The sequence below is a fragment of the Piliocolobus tephrosceles genome, chromosome 12, assembly GCF_002776525.5.
Source record: "Piliocolobus tephrosceles isolate RC106 chromosome 12, ASM277652v3, whole genome shotgun sequence".
Taxonomy (NCBI): Eukaryota; Metazoa; Chordata; class Mammalia; order Primates; family Cercopithecidae; genus Piliocolobus; species Piliocolobus tephrosceles.
In genome coordinates this window covers 42,227,142-42,242,875 of record NC_045445.1, presented here as the reverse complement: position 1 = coordinate 42,242,875, position 15,734 = coordinate 42,227,142, and the positions used below count along the sequence as shown (strand labels likewise).

At 43.4% G+C, this 15,734-nt stretch overlaps 1 protein-coding gene across 1 annotated transcript in view; it reads right to left on the bottom strand.

Annotated features, from left to right (window-relative positions):
- TRPC5 (transient receptor potential cation channel subfamily C member 5) overlaps positions 1–15,734 on the bottom strand; it is a 298,874-nt gene that overhangs the window by 36,765 nt on the left and 246,375 nt on the right. The gene's annotated exons all lie outside the window — the stretch shown is intronic.

Below are 15,734 nucleotides of genomic sequence, written 5' to 3'. Positions count from 1 at the left end.
TACTGTTCTAATCATTCCGGGGCCTGCTGGGAATCACTTTGAGATTGGTTTAGCTAGTCTAGAGCCCTCATAGCAACTTCAATTTACGTGTACAAACTCAGCTACAAAGTGTCAGGGCCAAAAAGAGAGCTGTCCATTCAGTTCTTATTCATTGCCCATCCACTGCCCCCAAGACTCCCTTGAACCCTAGTACTGATGCTTCCCAGTAGCCCCTTTAACCTTTCCCAAACTGCAAGAGCCCCCTTGATGGGTGTTACAAACAGGTCCTTTTTCCTACTGAGCACGTGCAGTAGTCTAGTGGGCAGCCATTCTGTTTGTCTCCCACCCACATCCTCAGGCATGAAAGGGCTGCTAATCCTCCTCCCCAGTTATGGTTTCTAGGTGATTGGGGTTACTGCTCTGACCATTTGAGGACTTGGCATGTGTTACTTTTTTTTTTTTTTTTTTTTTACTAGTACTCAGCTTCCAGCCTTTTTAACCACCTCAGCTTGTGTGCAAACTCAGGTGCTACACTTCAGGGCAAACCTCAGAACTCATGCTCCAGCTCCATTCCAGCTCTCCTGTCCTCGTGTTCCCAATTCCCCTCACACTCCACTACTGACATCAAGTCAATATTCTGTCTCATTGTTTCAAGAGAGATCTCAGCTATTTGCAGGTGAGAAACAGGAAGCAGAGAAGACACTACGAAATAGGTTATATTTGAGCTGGGCCTTGAGACATTAGCAGGGTATCTCTGGGCAGAGATGGAGGGAAGGAAATCCTCAGAAAGAGGATACAATATGAAAACTCAAGAAGAATATAGAGGTTGAGCATGCCTTTGAAACCGGGTGAACGTATTGGAATTTGTTTACATCAGTAGTTCTCAAACCTCAGTGGATATCAGACTGACCTAGGGTGTTTGCCAAAATGCAGATTCCTGGGTCCCACTGCAGATACACAAAAAATGATGCTCTGGGAGCCCAAAAATCTTCGTTGTTTAACAAGCTTCTTTCGGTGATTTTGACGCAAGTGGTCTCTGACCATTTTCAGAAACACTAATTCAGGGTTTCTACCTGCTAATCTAGATATATTCAGGCCCGGCAAGGTGGCTTATACCTGTAATCCCAGCACTTTGGGAAGCCAAGGTAGGTGGATCACTTGAGTCAGAGTTTCACCTGACCAACACAGTGAAACCCAGTCTCTACTAAAAATACAAAAATTAGCCAGGCTTGGTGGCACACGCCTGTAATCCCAGCTACTCGGGAGGCTGAGGCAGGCGAATTGCTTTAACTCAGAAGGCAGATGTTGCAGTGAGCCAAGATCGCACCACTGCACTCCAGCCTGGGAGGCAGAGTGACACTCTCAAAAAAAAAAAAAAAAATATATATATATATATATATATGTGTGTGTGTGTGTGTGTATATATACACACACATATATATACACACACATATATATATACGTATATATACACATATATATACGTATATATATATACACATATATATATACACGTATATATATACACACACACATATATATATGTATATATTCAGCAGGGCAAAGCAGCTAACCAGCAACTCTTCCTCCTTTCCACCTGTCCTTCTTTTCGCCTGTCCATGTCATCTTCCGTCTCTCTGTTGACAGGACACAGGACACTGGAGAGTAGGTATAATTTGTGCCTCCCTGGTGATAATGTTATCAGGCCATATAGCAAAATTAATGAAGTTAGTTTATCAGGCTGCTATGGAAAGAAGATAGTGAGGAGAAGGAGGAACAAAGACAGAATAAACAACCAGTAGTCTCCCCAGCTTTTCCTAATGTGTGCACAATACAACCCAAAGAAATGGCCTTTTAACTAATGAATGAGAGAGGGAGGGAGCAGGGATAGAAAGGATATTTAGTGGTTATTTAGGCTTGGCACTCTCTGGTCTTTCTAATGGAAAGCCAACAGGCTGCCTTGCATGGGTAACAGTAAAAGTGGCAGAACAAAAGACAATTGCAATCGATCCGGTGTATTGGGTCCCTGAGACAGCACAGGGATCTCCTTTTCATCTTTTAAAATGGTCCTGCAAGGTCTTCACGGTCATCACTGGACTTTATTTAAAGAGACTGTCACCAACCAACAGCATTTAGTATATAGAACACATGTGTACTCATAAAAACAATACAGGCCATAAACAATGGGCCTTAGTTATCTTTCCCTCTCTGATTCCAAGGGATGTGGCAGGAAAAGTTGCAAGCAAATTGGTGAGAGCACAGGATCCCCAGGGTTCCTTCATCTATGATCTAATCTCTGACCCCTCTGTTGCCTTCAACAAAGTCATTTACTTTCTGAAAGTCAGAATGAAATGTGGGCAGTTTTAAAATTCACGATTTCTCATGAAATCAACCTCAACCAGTAGAGTTGCAGGGTTTCTTCAGTTTCCCGTACCTTCTCTGTAGTCATCTTGTCAGTTTCAATTTTTCTCCTGTTCCTGTCCTCCCTGTCCTACCACAAAGTAGGGTAATGGTGAGGGGAGAAGGGAAAAAAAAGTTCAAGGTAGTTGGAGGCTAGAACTGTCAAAATGTGGCTCTTTCTTAGTAGATGCCATCCCTCTCCATTGTTATGGAAGGAAGGTGGGGCCTTAATGGAGTAGGATGGAGGGAGAAGCTGGGAGCAGGTTGCCTTATGTATAGTCAGAAAGAACAGCACCATGGAGGCCTCTGGGTAATATAAAATATGTATATTATAGTTGAGACTTGGAAATAAACATGTTACTTCCTTTAAGTCTCCAGTTTATCACTGCAGAAACAATTCTTGAGATATCTCAGGTGGTATTCAAAGGAAATAATGGCCTCGTAGGGCCCTCTGAGCTCACATAGTGGAAGAATCCTCCCTACATCCTTAGAAGTGGTGCTTGCCACCATGGGATGGGACTCTTTCTGGACTTTCTGGGGCTACTGTCTTCTCTACATAAGGGCTTTCTGGCCAATCTCAAACAGATGGACCAGAAAATGAAATGCCAAGTGTTTCACCTGTCAGTCTATCAGTGGGAAAGGGACACTAGACAGCCAGTACCTCACATTTGTCTAGAGTTTTATGTTTTTCCTAGCACATTCACATACTTTCTCTTACCTGACTTTTTTTTTTTTTTTTTTGAGACAAAGTCTAGCTCTGTCACCCAGGCTGGAGTGCAGGGGCGCCGTCTCGGCTCACTGCAACCTCTGCCTCCAAGGTTCAAGCAATCTCCTGCTTCAACCTCCTGAGTAGCTGGGCTTACAGGCGCCCGCCACCACACCCAGCTAAGTTTTGTATTTTTAGTAGAAACGGGATATTCACTGTGTTGGCCAGGCTGGTCTCCAACTCCTGAGCTCGTGATCTGCCCGCCTCGGCCTCCCAAAGTGCTGGGATTACAAATATGAGCCACCACGCCCAGCCTCTTATCTGATTTGTACACCCACCCTGTGCACTACGAAGTTGGCGGGAAACCCTATGAAGTTGTTACCTTGCACAGATATGGCAACTGAGGTGCTGGAGACAGAAGTTACTTCTCTAGGGTCACAGATCTAGTCAATGATAAAGCAGATCTAGAATCGATCTGCTTTCATGCACATCTACCACTTACTTCATTTCCTATCTATGGGGTTTCTGCCTGGACAGGAGTATCCTCACAGAATTCAGTGGGATAACAACTGGAGAGATTAGACTCTCTTTAGCATCCTGCCACATCCCACTTCACATCAGAAGTGCCAGCTAGCTTGAACTTCTTGTGTCCTCGCTCCCAAACACCTGTGTCTGGTCTTCACTCTCTTTCTGTGCTTTGGTATGGGCACACCAATACCCACCGAACAAATGCTCCTTCTGCCCTCTATCATTTCCCCAGTAAAACTGCAACACAAGGCTCGACTCCCTCAGAACCTCCTTAAAATGACCGGAGGCCTAAAGGCCTGGATAAAAGGACAGCAACTGGGGGGAAATTTTTGCCTCATATATTTCAATTATTTTTTTCCTAAACAGGAACATAGAGCTGGTTCCTTTTCATCCATCAGTTCTCAGCTCAAGTATCACTTTCTCAAAGAGACCTTCCCTGAGCAACCAACTTAAAGTGTACTTCTCTATTATTCTATTTTTTCTCGTACCAATCATTGCAAATAAATAATTATTAATTGATTCCTCTCTATTTGCCTATTCTTAGGCTCCCCCAGTAGAATCAAAGTCCACTGAGGTTAGAGACTTTGTGTTGTTCACTATTGTAGTCCTAGAGGTCAGTCCTAGAGCCTGGCACAAAGTAGGTGTACAATCAAATTTGTAGAAGAAATTAATTAAAGACCTAAAGGCAGATATGAAACTGAGGGTAGCATCAGCAATATTACCAATCACTTTTTTTCTTTTCTTCTTCTTCTTTTTTTTTTTTTTTTTACCAGTCTTGCTCTGTCGCCAGGCTGGAGTACAGTGGCACGATCATGGCTCACTGCAACCTCCGCCTCTGGGGTTCTAGCGATTCTCCTCCCTCAGCCTCCCGAGTAGCTGGGATTACAGGCGCACACCACCACGCCCAGCTAATTTTTGTATTTTTAGTAGAGACGGGGTTTCTCCATGTTGGTCAGGCTGGTCTCGAACTCCCAATCTCAGGTGATCCACCCGCCTCAGCCTACTAAAGTGCTGGGATTACAGGCGTGAGCCACCGTGCCTGGCTACTTTCCAAGCATATCATTAAATCTTAATAACTGCTTGATGAGATGGGTTCCATTACTGTTTCCATTTTATAGATTTGGAAACAGGCTCACCAAAGTGAAGAAATTTGTCTAAGGATGTACAGCTAGAAACTGGTAGACTACAACACAAATCTGGATGGGGCAGACTCTAGATGCCAAGTTCTTAACCACTGAGACACACTTTCTTTTTGGGAAGTGCACCAGCATCAGGAAGGTTCCCACAAAATGTGTGGAAACAGAAACACAGCCTGATCAGGGCCTTGAGATTTTGAAGAACATATCCCTGTATATACTCAGCCAGGTCTTTGACTGCCCAGGTTTCTCTTTTGCTTATGTTTCCTGCAGAAATAAAGCAGCTTTTTCTGCTTCAGAAGTGACCCTTTAGAGATCCTGCATTCAGCTGTGCAGGTCATATACTATACAATTTTGGGAGCACATTCTAGCAGATGTGGTATTCCTGAATCCCATTGAACTGCTTGTCACCTTTACTGGGCATCTCCAGAGATGTAAATTAAGCCTTGAGTCAAGGAGGCACAGATCATTCTTTTGGCCTGTGTCTTTCTGTTGGGGAGTGAGGGAACATTTAACCATAATGTGGTGAGAATGGTGGTTTTTGCTGAGTTTAACCTGCAGTTTTCAGAAATAACTGGAACTAAGCCAATCAGAACTTCTATTTCTGAGCCTGGATGAAGATAGAGGTATGCCTTATCACTTGGGACATGGGAAAAGCTGCAGGTCTGTCCCCAGCTGCAATTGTTACCAGTATCATGTACTCAGATAGTCATAATGTGTGTTTTCTAACTTCCTACCTCACTTATCAGGAGCTAACTTTTAACTTCCCAAGCCATACTTCCATCTTATAGATAGCTTCTAAAAATCACCTCAGGGGTCACTATACCTGAGTTCCCTCTCACCTGCTTCCTTGCACATAGCAGACTTACAAGTTCTTATGGAAAGAATGATTGAATGAACAAACACACCTGGCATGAAACCCCAGGCAAGTCTCAATCTCTGGAAGCCGCTGGCCTCAGTGCCTACTTTCATAGAGCTCTTGTGTGGATCCAATAAGAGAATATGTTATGCAATTGTGCTTTGGAAAGTATAAAGCACTGTATTGACTATAATTATAAAATCCATCATCTAGGTAGATTTTCTTTCCATTAGATAATGCCCCTACCCACTGCCATAGAAAGTTATTGATCTCTAGACATTAAACACTTGCAGTGGATATAAATTGACATTACGTATTTTTTAACATAGTTGACAAACTATAGATCAGAGATTTCCCCAACCTTTTCCCTATCAATCCATGAAAAGGTATTTGTTGAGCATCTACTATATGTTCCATATTTTACCAGGCACCAGAGAAACATAGAGAAAACCTAAAGCAGAGCCCATGTCTTCACAGAGCTTTAGTTCTCAATGGTTGAAAATAGATACATTTTGAAGCAACTACAGTAGGAGGGGGTAAACTATGGCTTGCAGGCCAAATATGGACCGCCACCTGGTTTTGTATTGCCCATGAGCTAAGAATGATTTTTTACATTATTAAGTGATTGAAAAAATTAAAATAATATTTTTGACACTTGAAATTATACGAATTTCAAATTTCAGTGTCAATAAGTACATTTTTTATTGGCACATAACCATGCCCATTTGTTTCTGTACCGCCTTTGACCGATTTTGTGTTACAATGGGTAGTTGAGACAGAGTCCACAAAGCCTGAGACACTCACCATCTGGCCCTTTACAGACCACATTTGCTAACCTCTGAACAAGACGACGATAAACTTAGTTAAGTCAGCTTTGTCAGTTGCTCTGTCTTCATTTTAAAATATTCCTGGAAGTCTTATGCATTAGCAATTAATTAAGTTGTCCATTTATTCAATAAATATTAAATGAAAGCCTACTATGTGCCAGAAGGTGTATCCTGGTTAAGGGTGGAGAGATTTCAGCATGAAATATCTCTGAGTTGATTAGTGTTCTTGCATGAAATATATGAAATAAGGTATTAAGAGAAAAATCCTGTGGTATAACCTCCTAGAATATCCATTGGGCAATGGAAACTTCTCTATACCCCCAAGAATCTTTAGGGCCAGGGCAGTGGGACCTCTGATGGAATCAGTTGAGATGTTTCTAATGACACTAGTCCAGACCTTCTTTAATAATTGGTGTTGATTTCCTAATGAATGAGGAGGCCTTTCCTTATGTTCTGGGAAATTCCTGATATGCTACATTTATTAGGAAGGACTTTGAGATAAATACATTCCTTGACAAGTTTTTGTGATTAGCTCACAACTTTATAGGCCCAGGAATTCTGTAAGTTCAAATACCCAGGGGGAAATTGGGATACAGAACAAAAGAGAGGAAAAAGCAAAATCCTGTGAGAAAAGAGAGAAATACAATGACTTTCCCCTCCCACATTTTTACTTGGATTTTTTTCTATTTCCTCTTTTAAAGAAAAGCAGATTTACCTTGACAGCTGAGATAACGTAATTCTGCTGTCAGATCTCAAGTAAAATGCAGGGTAATGCAGTGGGTTGTAATCTTTGATGCTCCACTGAGTATTTTGACCTCTCTGTTACAGCTGAAGGACACCTCTTTGCCCTTCTGCCTCTCACACTGAGCCAGGCTATGGCACAGGGCTGCAGTGACCACAGGAAGAGAAAGGGCTTTATTAATATTAGTAACTCAGAACTCACATTTAGTTTTTAAACCTCAAGTTTCTCAGAAATAAATAAAGTTTGTATCTCTTAGCTTTCTAGTCAAATGATTCCTAGTGCCCAGAACAAGGATTATGGGAAAAAGGCAGAAGCCAAAAAGAACCACACCCTCAGACAATGACCTTTGGGCCATGGACATTTGACTTGTCTACAGATGTTGTTTGTATCCTATGAAGAGAACATTCAGAGACCAATTTAAGTAGGAAGCCTAAGTATCCCACAAGGATCAATTCTTTATTTTTTAACTTTTGTTTTAGGTTCAGGGGTACCCTTTTGTTGGCACGACACTTCAGAGTTTTGTGGACAGTGGTCCAGGAACACCACAAAGAACAATACTTTCTGAACCTCAACTCTGATATTTTTTGAAATGAAAACACAGTCGTTTTTATCTCAGGAATGTCCATGGGTAATTGTTATTTTATGTAGAGGCCAAAGGTACCTTTGACTTGGGGACTGCTACACAGACCTGATTCTTTGCAAAACTGTGATGATGGTGACATTTTCCTTCAGTGCCTCCAATCTCTTTTTCTTGTTGTTGTCCCCTCCTCAGTATTCCTCAGGCACATTTCCCTTATGGTACCTCTCACTTGCTTGGCCACATAGGAAAACCTGATCTCAATAAGGGATTGGACATACTCATTTACACTGAGTCCTAAGCGACCTACTCATAGCTCAAAGCATATTTGCATTATAACTGAGGACAAATCTTAAGGTTAGGAATTTCTGGATGATAGTGAGAGGATGCTTGTAAACCCTTTGAAATGCTAAACTTTATGTGTGTTTGCTAATATATGCTTTTTTCTTGTTCATGTTCGTCAGATTGTCAAAGGAATCTGTGATCCATAAAAGGTTAAGGGCAGCCTTAAGGTAAAGAAGCAAAATGCAAATAGTGAAATTTGAAACTGTGGTCCCATGATTGGAGAGTCCATGTGGACTCCATGAGAACACGGACCCACTCTGTCTTGTTCACCTACCACCCTATTGTATCTCCACTGCCAAGAATGTAGTGTGGCACATAGTAGTGCCTCAATACATATGTTTATTAAGTTATTAAGTTTATTCATTTATCCATACAATAGATATTTATTCAATTGTTAATTTATTGTTAAGTGAATGAATGAAAGAGTAAGGGACACCAGCCAGCAGATGGGAAGAAGTATTTTTTTTGGGGGGCACTGGAACCTTTCTGTCACTGGCATTGTTGGTCTTGTCTCTGAGTTACTCAAGATAGTCTTCATGACAATTACCGATGTTCCTGATGTTCATCTGAGTCTGGGATCCAGAGGAGTAGTTCACATATCTGCCCTGTTTTGTTGCCTTTTAGGACAGGAAAAGAAAATCTACATCCTTTCATTTGTCCTCATCCCATTTCCACTTGCATCTTTGTCAGTCACCAAAATCATTAGCAGGTAGAAGCGAGTATCAAAGGATGTTGCTGCTGTTGGAAGCAGAGACTGCTGCTTGGCACAGACCTGCCAAAGTACACCCTGAGAATTTTGTGACAGAGAGCTCTCAGCCTCTCAGACAGCTTGCTGACAAAACCAGGAGCAGGCATTGATGCAGAATGACCAAGAAATCTGTTGCTGTCTCGGACCACCAGGGGGAGGGCCAGGCCAGGCCCAGGCAGGATGGGTAGGTCTGTCTGAAAAGTCAGCCTTTGGTGCCCCCTGCAGCGTTTGCAGAGCCAATGCTCCTCCCTCCTTCCCTGAAGCTGGATATTGTACAGTCCATTTACTGGTGTGAGTATAATGTCAAGAGAGGCTTTAGGCATGCAAAGAGCTGTCTGGCAAAGAACAGGGCTGAGATGTCTCAAGGCAGGATGTGTTAGTTCAATGAGGAATTTTTGTCAAGCGACTGAGCTTGGAAGTGCTGACCCATTTACTCCCTGTGGCTGTGGTTGTCTGCTTGCTCATTTGGGGAGGCTGGAAGTATCATGGGCAGAGTTGAGAAGAAACTGGATGTGTGAAGTCTGCTAGACACACTAAAGGAGAAAAAGAGAGCTAGTTGGTGTGTGTTGGGGGTGGTGATAGGGGATCTCAGCTTAGGAAATAAGTCGCTTTGTGTCCAGAACCAAGGGAAAGGCTCCTTAAAGGATCCTTCTGGTTAGAACCTAGGGAACAGTCAGCAAGTTAGTCAACCAAGGGGCAGGGTGAAGCCAGGGAAGTCTGAGGTTGGGCAGGGGTCTGGTGTGGTTTGTGTATCAGGGCCTGGGAGCTTGAGATGCTGGCAGGAAAGGAGGAAGTGAGATATCTTTGTTACTTCGGTTCAGACAGACCTTGTTAAGAGTGTGCCCTTGGCAGGGAGTGGTGGCTCATGCCTGTAATCCTAGCACTTTGGGAGGATGAGGCGGTTGGATCTCTTGAGCTCAGGAGTTTGAGACCAGACTGCACAATATGGTGAAACCCCATCTCTACAAAAAATACAAAAATGAGCTGGGCATGGTGGCTTGCACCTGTGGTCCCAGCTACTCGGAGGGCTGAGGCTGGAGGATTGCTTGAGATGGGAAGCGGAGGTTTCAGAGAGCTGAGATCATGCCATTGCATTCCAGCCTGGGTAACAGAGCAAGACCCTGTTTAAAAAAAAAAAAAAAAAGTGTACCCTGGGGCAAGTCACTTTTATCTCTGTGCCTCAGTTTCCTTACCCATAGAATGTAGTTAATAACAGTACCTACTTTATAAAATTGGTGTGAGAATTTAATGAGATAATATGTACAAAGTGTTGTGTGTAGTGTTTGGCACATAAATGCTTAAGAAATGGTAGTTATAATAGTAATAGAAAGCATTTAGTGCCTGGCATTTAATAAAGGCTTGTCTATATGCTAGATATTATTATTTCGTACTTTCATATTTACTGCCTTCTTTAAGCCTTAGTGAATGAGAAAGAGCACAGTTTGGGCCTAGAGGAGGTGCCTGGGGCTTTTCCAGGTCAGGCAGTCTAGGGTTCTGTGCTAAGCCAGATAGACAGCAATGTGAGGACCCAGAGTTGGGATGTGGGAAGACGCACAAACATACCTCATCTCCTTGTGTTATTTTTCTAAAGGTAGACTCTGCGCTTTGTCATGCAGTTCCTAAAGATGCGACTACTGTGTTTGCTTCTCCTCATTTTTGGGGCAGGGGGGACTTCACTGCCTATTGAAAAGATACTTTCCTGGGGAATTAAAGTATGGGAGTCAGAGAAGACTGAAGCCAATCCTTATAGTGTTACTGCCTTTAATAAACACTAGGCCAATCCCCGCTGGTGTGCAAGCTATTTCCTTGCCAAAAATGAAATCTGATACCACGTCCCTACTTTTCTGTCTTTCCGAATTTGACTGATTCTTCGAGGCTCAGTTCAATTTGTACTTTCTAAATGTACCTCACAACGATTCAATCAGATACGTGTTGGTTGGGGTGCAGCCAGGAAAAGAGAAATCACTCTAGGACTTTGTTTCATTTTGTTTTTTCTCTTCTCTTCTCTTCTCTTCTCTTCTCTTCTTTTCTCTCTCTCTTTTTCTTTCTTTCTTTCTCTCTCTCTCTTTCTTTTTTCTTTCTTTCTCTTTTTCATTCTTTCTTTGACAGAGACTTGTTCTGTCACTCAGGCTGGAATGCAGTGGCACAATCTCAGCTCACTGCAACCTCCACCTCCTGGGTTCAAGCGATTTTGTGCCTCAGTCTCCTGAGTAGCTGGGACTACAGGCATGCACCACCACACCCAGCTCATTTTGTATTTTTTGTAGAGACGGGGTTTCACCACATTGGCCAGGCTTGTCTTGAACTCAAATTCCTGGTCTCAAGTGATCCACCTGCCTCGGCCTCCCAAAGTACTGAGATTACAGGCATGAGCCACTGCACCCGGCCCACGCTAGGACTTTCAAATCAAGATTTAATGCAGGGATTGGTTACATGTAAGAGCTGACAAGTTAAAAAGGGAATAGTAAGGCAACTTAGAGATTAGCAACAACAGGAAGCCCCTCTTATCCTTGGAGTTTGAGGGTCAACAGAAAGAGGTAGTGTTCTTAGATCCAAGACTAGTGCACTCTGGCTGGAGCTTGAGCCAAGATGGTGAGTCACTGAAAAGCTGGGGCCAAGTAGGGAGGAGATGGCTGGTGGTATTTGGAGATGAGCCCGAGAGGAGCTACAGCTGCTGCTGGAGGCACCAAAATAAGTGAGGATGGGATGGGGAAGAAACACTCTAGCTTCTCCCTTCCTCCTACCATCTGATTGGTTGAATCTGCTCAGACACCAAAGGGCAAAGGATTGTGAGGAATGTTTCTTGATACAAGAAACAGGCAGGGAACAGGCCTGAGAGTAAGCAGCAAATGAAAAGCCTAGTTATCTTCTCTATTTTACAGAGAAGTCAAATGAGGCAGAAAGAGGTCAAGTTGCCCAAAACCACAGTAAGTGGCTCTCCAGGTTTCAAATCCAGGCAGTCTGACTACTCTTGAGCCCATGCTGTCTGAAATCACCGCTACTATTCTCGTGATAATAGTGCTATTGTTGTTTTACTCATGTCAGACCTTTCCCTTAAACTAAACTACCAGTTCCCTAATGGTATCAACTGTGTCTTTCCCTTTATACCACTTACAGCACCTAGCTCTTGTAACTCTTACAGAAACTACCAGAAAATATAAGTTGTTGACTGAAATGAGATTATCAGCAGGTGTTCATAGATTCCACATTACCCAAGGGAGGAGGGCACTATTAAAATGTCCTCCATAGTTCTGAATGTTTTCTTTCTCCTCAGTGAAACATAGCAACCCTTGATCAGATTCCTGACAATGGTTTGGCAACAGGGAAAAGCACAAGCTGAGATGAGAAAAATACCTAGATTGCTTGAGGGTATCCCAAAGGGAAGAGACAGTTATTAAAATTTGAAATGGCTTTGCTCCAATGTCATGATATTCCTACAGCTTGAATTGAGCAACTCGTTCACCTGAATAGAGACTATACTATTTCTTAGATTTACTATAGCTTCCATGGTTTGGACTGTTTAGTGGAAGTGAAAAGTGGCAGGGTTTACGTTTTGTTCTGTTTTCTTAAGAGATGGCTCTTGGGAGCTGAGATACAGACAATAGGTATGTTGATGAAGCATCAGTGATTCTTATCATGGAAGAAATTAGGGCAGATATTGGGCTCAGGATTATAATGAGCCCTTTTATCCCTGGAACTGATAGGACAAGGAGACTGAACAGTTCAGAGTTGTGATAAAATGAGGAAAGGAAAGAAGTTCTGTCAGGGCCCTTGTAGTGAAAGTGCATTTCAGGTGCTTCTTGATCTCAAGGTAAGTGTCGACATGATAGTGTAGAGGTTCTGTGCGTGGGTCTTGGGGTTAGACTACCTCAATTTAAATCCAGACAGTACCACTTACTAGCATATGACTTACTAGCATATTGGGAATAATATAGTATTATAATATAGCACATTATCTTGATTTTTCTCCCATCTCTCTGGCTGTTCTTTCTCAGTCTCTTTCGATAATCCATCCTCATTTTTCCAACCTCCAAATATCGGAGTGCCCCAGACTTCATTTTTAGATCTCTTTTCTTTTCTCTCTACACTCACTCCCTTAGTGATCTCATCTAGTTCCATAGCTTTAGATACTACGCATATGTTGGTAACTCTCAAATCTCTATTGCCAGCCTGGAACTCTCCTCTAGACCTATAGACCACTGCCTACCCAATGCCTCTACCTGGATGTCTAATATGCGTCTCCAATTCCACATGTCTAAAAGTCAACTCTGGATCTTTGTTTCACCTCCTTCCCCCACCAAGTCTGCTCCTTTCCTACACTTCCCCATCTCAGTAATGAACAACTGCACCCTTCCAGTTACTCAGATCAAAAAACCTGGATGACGTTCTTCACTACTCTCTTTTGCTCACACTTCACATCTGATCTAGTTCAAAATATATCCAGAATCTGACTACTTCTCATTGCTGCCATCATGACCACCCTGGCCAAAACCACCACCAGCTTTTGTCTGGGTTAGTGCAATGGTCTCATAATTGGTCTCTCTGTCTTTGCCCCTATCCCAGTCTAGTCTATTCCCAATCAGACACAGCAATCTTACTAAACTACAAGTTAGATCATGTACCTCTTCTGCTCAAAACCCTCCCACAGCTCCCTATCATGTTTAGAATAGAAGCCCAAATCCTTCCAATGGTCCATGAGGCCCTAGGTGATCTGTCACTCACTCCCATTACTTCTCTGACTCCATCTCCTACTTCCCTCTCCTCCCTTGATTACTCCACTCCAGTCATACTGGCCTTCACAAGGCTGAAGTTAAGGTCTTAATGTGGCTGAGCTCTTATCTGGAGGCTCTGGAGAAGAATTTGCTTCCAAGTTCATTTGTGTTGTTTACAGAGTTCATTCCTATAGTGAGAGCTTTGGCCCCCTTTCATCTCCTGCACACTGCCTGAATTTCTTACTACTTGCCCCACTCCATCTTCAAGCCAGCAATGCACATCAAATCTTCCTTGTGCTCCAGATCGCTGACTGATATGGTTTGGCTGTGTCCCCACCCAAATCTCATATTGTATTATAATCCCCATAATCCCCGTGTGTCATGGGAGGAATCCAGTTGGAGGTAATTGAATCATGGGGGCACTTTACCCCATGCTGTTCTCATGATAGTGAATGAGTTCTCATGAGATCTGATGATTTTATAAGCATCTGGTATTTCCCCTGTTGGCACTCATTCTCTCTCCTGCTGCCCTGTGAAGAGGTGGCTTCCGCCATGATTGTAAGTTTCCTGAGGCCTCCCAGCCATGCAGAACTGTGAGTCAATTAAACCTCTTTTCCTTATAAATTACCTGGTCTTGGGTATTTCTTCATAGCAGTGTGAGAATGAACTAATATAGTAAATTCATACCAAGAGTGGGGCGCTGCTGTAAAGATACCTGAGAATGTGGAAGCAGCTTTGGAACTGGGTAATGAGCAGAGGTTGGAACAGTTTGGAGGGCTCAGAAGAAGAAAGGAAAATGTGGGAAAGTTTGGAACTTCTTAAATACTTGGAGGGCTCAGAAGACAGGAGAGTTGGGAAAGTTTGGAACTTTCTAGAGACGTGTTGAATGGCTTTGACCAAAATGCTGATAGCGATATGGACAATGAAGTCCAGGCTGAGATGAGGAACTTATTTGGAACTGGAATAAAGGTGACTCTTGCTTTACTTTAGTAAAGAGACTGGTGGCATTTTGCCCCCTGCCCTAGAGATCTGTGGAACTTTGAACTTGAGAGATATGATTTAGGGTATCCAGCAGAAGAAATTTCTAAGCAGCAAAGCATTCAATAGGAAGCAGAGCATAAAAGTTTGGGCTGGGTGCAGTGGCTGACACCTGTAATCCCAGCACTTTGGGAGGCCAAGGAGGGTGGATCACGAGGTCAGGCGTTCGAGACCAGCCTGGCCAACATAGTGAAACCCTGTCTCTACTAAAAATACAAAAATGAGCCAAGCATGGTGGAAGGCACCTGTAATCTCAGCTACTCAGGAGGCTGAGATAGGAGAATCGGTTGAACCCAGGAGGCAGAGGTTGCAGTGAGCTGAGATCATGCCACTGCACTCCAGCCTGGGTGACAGTGTGAGACCCCATCTCAAAAAAAAAAACAAACAAAAAAAAAACAAAAAAAAAAAACTTTGGAAAATTTGCAGCCTGAAAATGTGATAGAAAAGAAAAACCTATTTTCTGGGGAGAAATTCAAGCCAGCTGGAGAAATTTGCATAAGTAATGAGGAAGCGAATGTTAATCACTAAGATAATGGGGGGAAATGTCTCCTGGGCATTTCAGAGACCTTCACAGAAGTCCCTTCCATCACAGGCCCAGAGGCCTAGGAGGGAAAAATGGTTTCCTGGGCTGGGCCCAGGGACCCCCCTGCTGTGTGCAGCCTAAGGGCTTGGTGCCCTGTTTTCCAACTGATCCAGCCATGGCTAAAAGGTGCCAAGGTACAGCTTGGGCTATGGCTTTAGAGGGTACAAGCCCCAACCCTTGGCAGCTTCCATGTGGTGTTGGTCCTACAGGTGGGCAGAAGACAAGAACTGAGGTTTGGGAACCTCCACCTAGATTTCAGATGATTCATGGAAATACCTGAATGTCCAGGCAGAGGTGTGTTACAGGGGCAGAGCCCTCATGGAGATCCTCTGCTAGGGCAGTGCAGAAGGGAAATGTGGGGTGGGAGCCCCCACACAGAGTCCACATTGGGGCACTGCCTAGTAGAGCTGTGAGAATAGGGCCACTATCCTCCAGACCCCAGAATGGTAAATCCACTGACAGCTTGCACCATGTACCTGGAGAAGCCACAGACACTCGACACCAGTCTGTGAAAGCAGCCAGGATGGGGGGGCTGTACCCTGCAAAACCACAGA